The sequence below is a fragment of the Musa acuminata genome, chromosome BXJ2-6, assembly GCF_036884655.1.
Source record: "Musa acuminata AAA Group cultivar baxijiao chromosome BXJ2-6, Cavendish_Baxijiao_AAA, whole genome shotgun sequence".
Classification (NCBI taxonomy): domain Eukaryota; kingdom Viridiplantae; phylum Streptophyta; class Magnoliopsida; order Zingiberales; family Musaceae; genus Musa; species Musa acuminata.
The window spans coordinates 43,284,843-43,293,852 of record NC_088343.1 but is presented as its reverse complement, the minus strand read 5'-3'; positions in this window follow the sequence as shown (position 1 = coordinate 43,293,852).

Sequence of the window (9,010 nt, the reverse complement as noted above, 5' to 3'; positions counted from 1 at the left end):
GTTATTCAAATAAGAAATCACAAGTCCTACAAGATTTTGCTTCCTCTCAAATTCCCAACAAAGAATTGTAGTTATCCAGAATTTAATCACAGATTTCAAGTAAATACAAAATGGAGCCTTTAGACTTTCTTTTACCAAACCAACTATCTCATTGCAATATTTTTTCCTCAAAATGATTTTTAACAGCATGATATTAATCCTTTAAACTACATAAAATGTTAAAATAAAGAAATGTTGAAGATAACATGTAAACATTTCATCAGAAGCATCAAGTGATCCAAATCTCAAAATAAATAAAGCTAGACAAAAGTATGAAAGCATTCCAAACACGAAAACATTTAAAAATGTGAAATGAAAACTAAAAATGTAATCAAATTAACATAACATTAATGTTACAAATAAATATAGTTTTATTGTCTCCATCAAAAAAATTCTCAGAAAAATTAATGACTTAAACAAATATAATTAAAGCATACCAAGAATACATTTAAAATAATTAATCTTGAAAATTAGAGAGACAAAGAGAAAATAAGTTTAGTGATCCTTGGAAAGGAATGAAATTATTTTTAAACATTCAAATGGAAAAAGTATTAAAAAGAACCAACGCAAACCAATAGATAGAAGGCTCAGATTCATCTTTTGTCAATCACAAGAAGAAGAGACCATACATCTTCCAACCTCTTGCTCAAATCCCATCGTAAGAGATAGACATAGCTGCAGTGGTTGCCATGCTGGCCATCCAAACTGCCCCGCCATCATTCTCTCAGGATTGGAAAACAGAGCATTGAAGAGAGAAGGGAGAGTATTTGGACTTCATACTTATGCATAAGTATCTGTGACTTGCCATCACCATGGAGATATAAACTGAATCAATATCCAACTTGGTGATTGCTCAAATCCATCTTTGACACTTATTTATCATCATTGCCTCTTTATAATCCAAAAGCAAGACTTTGAAGAGTGAAGATGAAATTAAAGTAGCAAAATTAAAAATAAAAACAAAAAATAATCAAAACGTTTAAAGGCAAAAACGAACGGGAGGAAGAAAAGAAGTAATGCTCTTGAACATATTATTTCTCTATTGAAAGTATTATTTCTTTCCCCACCCCAAAATACACTTCAAATAACCAATATGCTTCAAACTGGAGATAATCAGTTTGCAAAGGATAATATCAGACTCTAATAGCTTAGCATTGTTCTTGTGATGCGAAAAAAGGTGAAAGCAACTTTCCAGGGCAGCTGTCGACAATTTCAACAAAATTAACAATCGAAAATAAGACTTGAAAAAACCAGAGAACAATATATTGTCTAGAGCTTGCATCACCGAATATCATACAATCACCCAGTTGAACTATAAAAAGAAAGTGGTCAAACTATCAGCAATACAAATCCAAGCTCTGCAAGTTGTATAAAGCATCATTGATAATGGGCATATCATCCCAACCATCGACAACATATAAATATGAATGATAGCAAAATAGAAAACCACAAGAAACAAATTATTTGAGAATACAACTAGCCCAACAACTAGATAAAGTATGTCTCGTTGCATCTAGCAATAATGATATACCCAAACCTTAATATGTTTCATATTAATAAATCCATGACAAAAGTCAGCAAATAACTTTATCCCATGGAAAAGTCATTCAAATAAGAAATCACAAATCCTACAAGATTTTGCTTCCTCTCAAGTTCCCATCAAAGAATTGTAGTCATCCAGAATTTAATCACAGATTTCAAGTAAATACAAAATGGAGCCTTTGTATTTCAAGTAAATACAAAAGGTTGTTAAATATTTGAAAGCATTTCAAATACGAAAACATTTAAAAATGTGAAATGAATACTAAAAATGTAATCAAATTAACATAACATTAATGTTACAAATAAATATAGTTTTATTGTCTCCATCAAAAAAATTCTCAGAAAAATTAATGACTTAAACAAATATAATGAAAGCATACCAAGAATACATTTAAAATAATTAATCTTGAAAATTAGGGAGACAAAGAGAAAACAAGTTTAGTGATCCTTGGTAAGGCATGAAATTATTTTTAAACATTCAAATGGAAAAAGTATTAAAAAGAACCAACGCAAACCAATATATAGAAGGTTCAGATTCATCTTTTGTCAATCACAAGAAGAAGAAACCATACATCTTCCAACCTCTTGCTCAAATCCCATCGTAAGAGATAGACATAGCTACAGTGGTTGCCATGCTGGCCATCCAAACTGCCCCGCCATCATTCTCTCAGGATTGGAAAACAGAGCATTGAAGAGAGAAGGCAGAGTATTTGGGCTTCTTACTTATGCATAAGTATCTGTGACTTACCATCACCATGGAGATATAAACTGAATCAATATCCGACTTGGTGATTGCTCAAATCCATCTTTGACACTTATTTATCATCATTGCCTCTTTATAATCCAAAAGCAAGACTTTGAAGAGTGAAGATGAAATTAATGCGGTAAAATTAAAAATAAAAACAAAAAATAATCAAAACTTTTAAAGGCAAAAACGAAAGGGAGGAAGAAAAGAAGTAATGCTCTTGAACATATTATTTCTCTATTGAAAGTATTATTTCTTTCCTCACCCCAAAATACACTTCAAATAACCAAAATGCTTCAAACTGGACATAATCAGTTTGCAAAGGATAAATATCAGACTCTAATAGCTTCGCATTATTCTTGTGATGCGAAAAAAGGTGAAAGCAACTTTCCAGGGCAGCTATCGACAATTTCAACAAAATTAACAATCGAAAATAAGACTTGAAAAAACCAGAGAACAATATATTGTCTAGAGCTTGCATCACCGAATATCATACAATCACCCAGTTGAACTATAAAAAGAAAGTGGTCAAACTATCAGCAATACAAATCCAAGCTCTGCAAGTTGTATAAAGCATCATTGATAATGGGCATATCATCCCAACCATCGACAACATATAAATATGAATGATAGCAAAATAGAAAACCACAAGAAACAAATTATTTGAGAATACAACTAGCCCAACAACTAGATAAAGTATGTCTCGTTGCATCTAGCAATAATGATATACCCAAACCTTAATATGTTTCATATTAATAAATCCATGACAAAAGTCAGCAAATAACTTTATCCCATGGAAAAGTCATTCAAATAAGAAATCACAAATCCTACAAGATTTTGCTTCCTCTCAAGTTCCCATCAAAGAATTGTAGTCATCCAGAATTTAATCACAGATTTCAAGTAAATACAAAATGGAGCCTTTGTATTTCAAGTAAATACAAAAGGTTGTTAAAAATATGAAAGCATTTCAAATACGAAAACATTTAAAAATGTGAAATGAATACTAAAAATGTAATCAAATTAACATAACATTAATGTTACAAATAAATATAGTTTTATTGTCTCCATCAAAAAAATTCTTAGAAAAATTAATGACTTAAACAAATATAATGAAAGCATACCAAGAATACATTTAAAATAATTAATCTTGAAAATTAGAGAGACAAAGAGAAAACAAGTTTAGTGATCCTTGGTAAGGCATGAAATTATTTTTAAACATTCAAATGGAAAAAGTATTAAAAAGAACCAACGCAAACCAATATATAGAAGGCTCAGATTCATCTTTTGTCAATCACAAGAAGAAGAGACCATACATCTTCCAACCTCTTGCTCAAATCTCATCGTAAGAGATAGACATAGCTGCAGTGGTTGCCATGCTGGCCATCCAAACTGCCCCGCCGTCATTCTCTCGGGATTGGAAAACAGAGCATTAAAGAGAGAAGGCAGAGTATTTGGGCTTCTTACTTATGCATAAGTATCTGTGACTTACCATCACCATGGAGATATAAACTGAATCAATATCCGACTTGGTAATTGCTCAAATCCATCTTTGACACTTATTTATCATCATTGCCTCTTTATAATCCAAAAGCAAGACTTTGAAGAGTGAAGATGAAATTAATGCGGTAAAATTAAAAATAAAAACAAAAAATAATCAAAACTTTTAAAGGCAAAAACGAAAGGGAGGAAGAAAAGAAGTAATGCTCTTGAACATATTATTTCTCTCTTGAAAGTATTATTTCTTTCCCCACCTCAAAATACACTTCAAATAACCAAAATGCTTCAAACCGGAGATAATCAGTTTGCAAAGGATAAATATCAAACTCTAATAGCTTAGCATTACTCTTGTGATGCGAAAAAAGGTGAAAGCAACTTTCTTGGGCAGCTATCCATAATTTCAACAAAATTAACAATCGAAAATAAGACTTGAAAAAACCAGAGAACAATATATTGTCTAGAGCTTGCATCACCGAATATCATACAATCATCCAGTTGAACTATAAAAAGAAAGTGGTCAAACTATCAGCAATACAAATCCAAGCTCTGCAGGTAGTATAAAGCATCATTGATAATGGGCATATCATCCCAACCATCGACAACATACAAATATGAATGATAGCAAAATAGCAAACCACAAGAAACAAATTATTTGAGAATACAACTAGCCCAATAACTAGATAGAGTATGTCTCGTTGCATCTAGCAATAATGATATACCCAAACCTGAATATGCTTCATATTAATAAATCCATGACAAAAGTCAGCAGATAACTTTATCCAATGGAAAATTTATTCAAATATGAAATCACAAATCCTACAAGATTTTGCTTCCTCTCAAGTTCCCACCAAAGAATTATAGTCATCCAGAATTTAATCACAGATTTGAAGTAAATACAAAATGGAGCCTTTAGACTTTCTTTTACCAGACCAACTATCTCATTGCAATATTTTTTCCTCAAAATGATTTTTAACAGCATGATATTAATCCTTTAAAGTACATAAAATGTTAAAATAAAGAAATATTGAAGATAACATGTAAACATTTCATCAGAAGCTTCAAGTGATCCAAATCCCAAAATAAATAAAGCTTGACAAAAGTATGAAAGCATTCCAAACACGAAAACATTGAAAAATGTGAAATGAATACTAAAAATGTAATCAAATTAACATAACATTAATGTTACAAATAAATATAGTTTTATTGTCTCCATCAAAAAAATTCTCAGAAAAATTAATGACTTAAACAAATATAATTAAAGCATACCAAGAATACATTTAAAATAATTAATCTTGAAAATTAGAGAGACAAAGAGAAAACAAGTTTAGTGATCCTTGGTAAGGCATGAAATTATTTTTAAACATGCAAATGGAAAAAGTATTAAAAAGAACCAACGCAAACCAATATATAGAAGGCTCAGATTCATCTTTTGTCAATCACAAGAAGAAGAGACCATACATCTTGCTCAAATCCCATCGTAAGAGATAGACATAGCTGCAGTGGTTGCCATGCTGGCCATCCAAACTGCCCCGCCATCATTCTCTCAGGATTGGAAAACAGAGCATTGAAGAGAGAAGGCAGAGTATTTGGGCTTCTTACTTATGCATAAGTATCTGTGACTTACCATCACCACGGAGATATAAACTGAATCAATATCCGACTTGGTGATTGCTCAAATCCATCTTTGACACTTATTTATCATCATTGCCTCTTTATAATCCAAAAGCAAGACTTTGAAGAGTGAAGTTGAAATTAATGCGGTAAAATTAAAAATAAAAACAAAAAATAATCAAAACTTTTAAAGGCAAAAACGAAAGGGAGGAAGAAAAGAAGTAATGCTCTTGAACATATTATTTCTCTCTTGAAAGTATTATTTCTTTCTCCACCCCAAAATACACTTCAAATAACCAAGATGCCTCAAACTGGACATAATCAGTTTGCAAAAGATAAATATCAGACTCTAATAGCTTAGCATTACTCTTGTGATGCGAAAAAAGGTGAAAGCAACTTTCCAGGGCAGCTATCCACAATTTCAACAAAATTAACAATCGAAAATAAGACTTGAAAAAACCAGAGAACAATATATTGTCTAGAGCTTGTATCACCGAATATCATACAATCACCCAGTTGAACTATAAAAAGAAAGTGGTCAAACTATCAGCAATACAAATCCAACCTCTGCAAGTAGTATAAAGCATCATTGATAATGGGCATATCATCCCAACCATCGATAACATACAAATATGAATGATAGCAAAATAGCAAACCACAAGAAACAAATTATTTGAGAATACAACTAGCCCAATAACTAGATAAAGTATGTCTCGTTGCATCTAGCAATAATGATATACCCAAACCTGAATATGCTTCTTATTAATAAATCCATGACAAAAGTCAGCAGATAACTTTATCCCATGGAAAAGTTATTCAAATAAAAAATCACAAATCCTACAAGATTTTGCTTCCTCTCAAGTTCTCACCAAAGAATTATAGTCATCCAGAATTTAATCACAGATTTCAAGTAAATACAAAATGGAGCCTTTAGACTTTCTTTTACCAGACCAACTATCTCATTGTAATATTTTTTCCTCAAAATGATTTTTAACAGCATGATATTAATCCTTTAAAGTACATAAAATGTTAAAATAAAGAAATGTTGAAGATAACATGTAAACATTTCATCAGAAGCTTCAAGTGATCCAAATCTCAAAATAAATAAAGCTTGACAAAAGTATGAAAGCATTCCAAACACGAAAACATTTAAAAATATCAAATGAATACTAAAAATGTAATCAAATTAACATAACATTAATGTTACAAATAAATATAGTTTTATTGTCTCCATCAAAAAAATTCTCAGAAAAATTAATGACTTAAACAAATATAATGAAAGCATACCAAGAATACATTTAAAATAATTAATCTTGAAAATTAGAGAGACAAAGAGAAAACAAGTTTAGTGATCCTTGGTAAGGCATGAAATTATTTTTAAACATTCAAATGGAAAAAGTATTAAAAAGAACCAACGCAAACCAATAGATAGAAGGCTCAGATTCATCTTTTGTCAATCACAAGAAGAAGAGACCATACATCTTCCAACCTCTTGCTCAAATCCCATCGTAAGAGATAGACATAGCTGCAGTGGTTGCCATGCTGGCCATCCAAACTGCCCCGCCATCATTCTCTCAGGATTGGAAAACAGAGCATTGAAGTGAGAAGGCAGAGTATTTGGGCATCATACTTATGCATAAGTATCTGTGACTTGTCATCACCATGGAGATATAATCTGAATCAATATCCAACTTGGTGATTGCTCAAATCCATCTTTGACACTTATTTATCATCATTGCCTCTTTATAATCCAAAAGCAAGACTTTGAAGAGTGAAGATGAAATTAATGCAGCAAAATTAAAAATAAAAACAAAAAATCATCAAAACTTTTAAAGGCAAAAACGAACGGGAGGAAGAAAAGAAGTAATGCTCTTGAACATATTATTTCTCTCTTGAAAGTATTATTTCTTTCCCCACCCCGAAATACACTTCAAATAACCAAAATGCTTCAAACTGGACATAATCAATTTGCAAAGGATAAATATCATACTCTAATAGCTTAGCATTATTCTGGTGATGCGAAAAAAGGTGAAAGCAACTTTCCAGGCAAGCTATCCACAATTTCAACAAAATTAGCAATCGAAAATAAGACTTGAAAAAACCAGAGAACAATATATTGTTTAGAGCTTGCATCACCGAATATCATACAATCACCCAGTTGAACTATAAAAATAAAGTGGTCAAACTATCAGCAATACAAATCCAAGCTCTGCAAGTTGTATAAAGCATCATTAATAATGGGCATATCATCCCAACCATCGACAACATACAAATATGAATGATAGCAAAATAGCAAACCACGAGAAAAAAATTATTTGAGAATACAACTAGCCCAATAACTAGATAAAGTATGTCTCGTTGCATCTAGCAATAATGATATACCCAAACCTGAATATGCTTCATATTAATAAATCCATGACAAAATTCAGCAGATAACTTTGTCCCATGGAAAAGTTATTCAAATAAGAAATCACAAATCCTACAAGATTTTGCTTCCTCTGAAGTTCCCAACAAAGAATTGTAGTCATCCAGAATTTAATCACAGATTTCAAGTAAATTCAAAATGGAGCCTTTAGACTTTCTTTTACCAAACCAACTATCTCATTGCAATATTTTTTCCTGAAAAAGATTTTTAAAAGCATGATATTAATCCTTTAAAGTACATAAAATGTTAAAATAAAGAAATGTTGAAGATAACATGTAAACATTTCATCAGAAGCTTCAAGTGATCCAAATCTCAAAATAAATAAAGCTTGATAAAAATATGAAAGCATTCCAAAAACATAAACATTTAAAAATATGAAATGAATACTAAAAATGTAATCAAATTAACATAACATTTATGTTACAAATAAATATAGTTTTATTGTCTCCATCAAAAAAAATTTCAGAAAAATTAATGACTTAAACAAATATAATGAAAGCATACCAAGAATACATTTAAAATAATTAATCTGGAAAATTAGAGAGACAAAGAGATGAAATTATTTTTAAACATTCAAATGGAAAATGTATTAAAAAGAACCATCGCAAACTATTAGATAGAAGGCTCAGATTCATCTTTTGTCAATCACAAGAAGAAGAGACAATACATCTTCCAACCTCTTGCTGAAATCCCATCGTAAGAGGTAGATATAGCTGCAGTGGTTGCCATGCTGGCCATCCAAACTGCTCCGCCATCATCCTCTCAGGATTGGAAAACAGAGCATTGAAGAGAGAAGGCAGAGTATTTGGGCTTCATACTTATCCATAAGTATCTGTGACTTGCCATCACCATGGAGATATAATCTGAATCAATATCCAACTTGGTGATTGCTCAAATCCATCTTTGACACTTATTTATCATCATAGCCTCTTTATAATCCAAAAGCAAGACTTTAAAGAGTGAAGATAAAATTAATACAGCAAAATTAAAAATAAAAACAAAAAATCATCAAAACTTTTAAAGGCCCAAAACGAAAGGGAGGAAGAAAAGAAGTAATGCTCTTTAACATATTATTTCCCTCTTGAAAGTATTATTTCTTTCCCCACCCCAAAATAGACTTCAAATTCCCAAAATGCTTCAAACTGGAGATA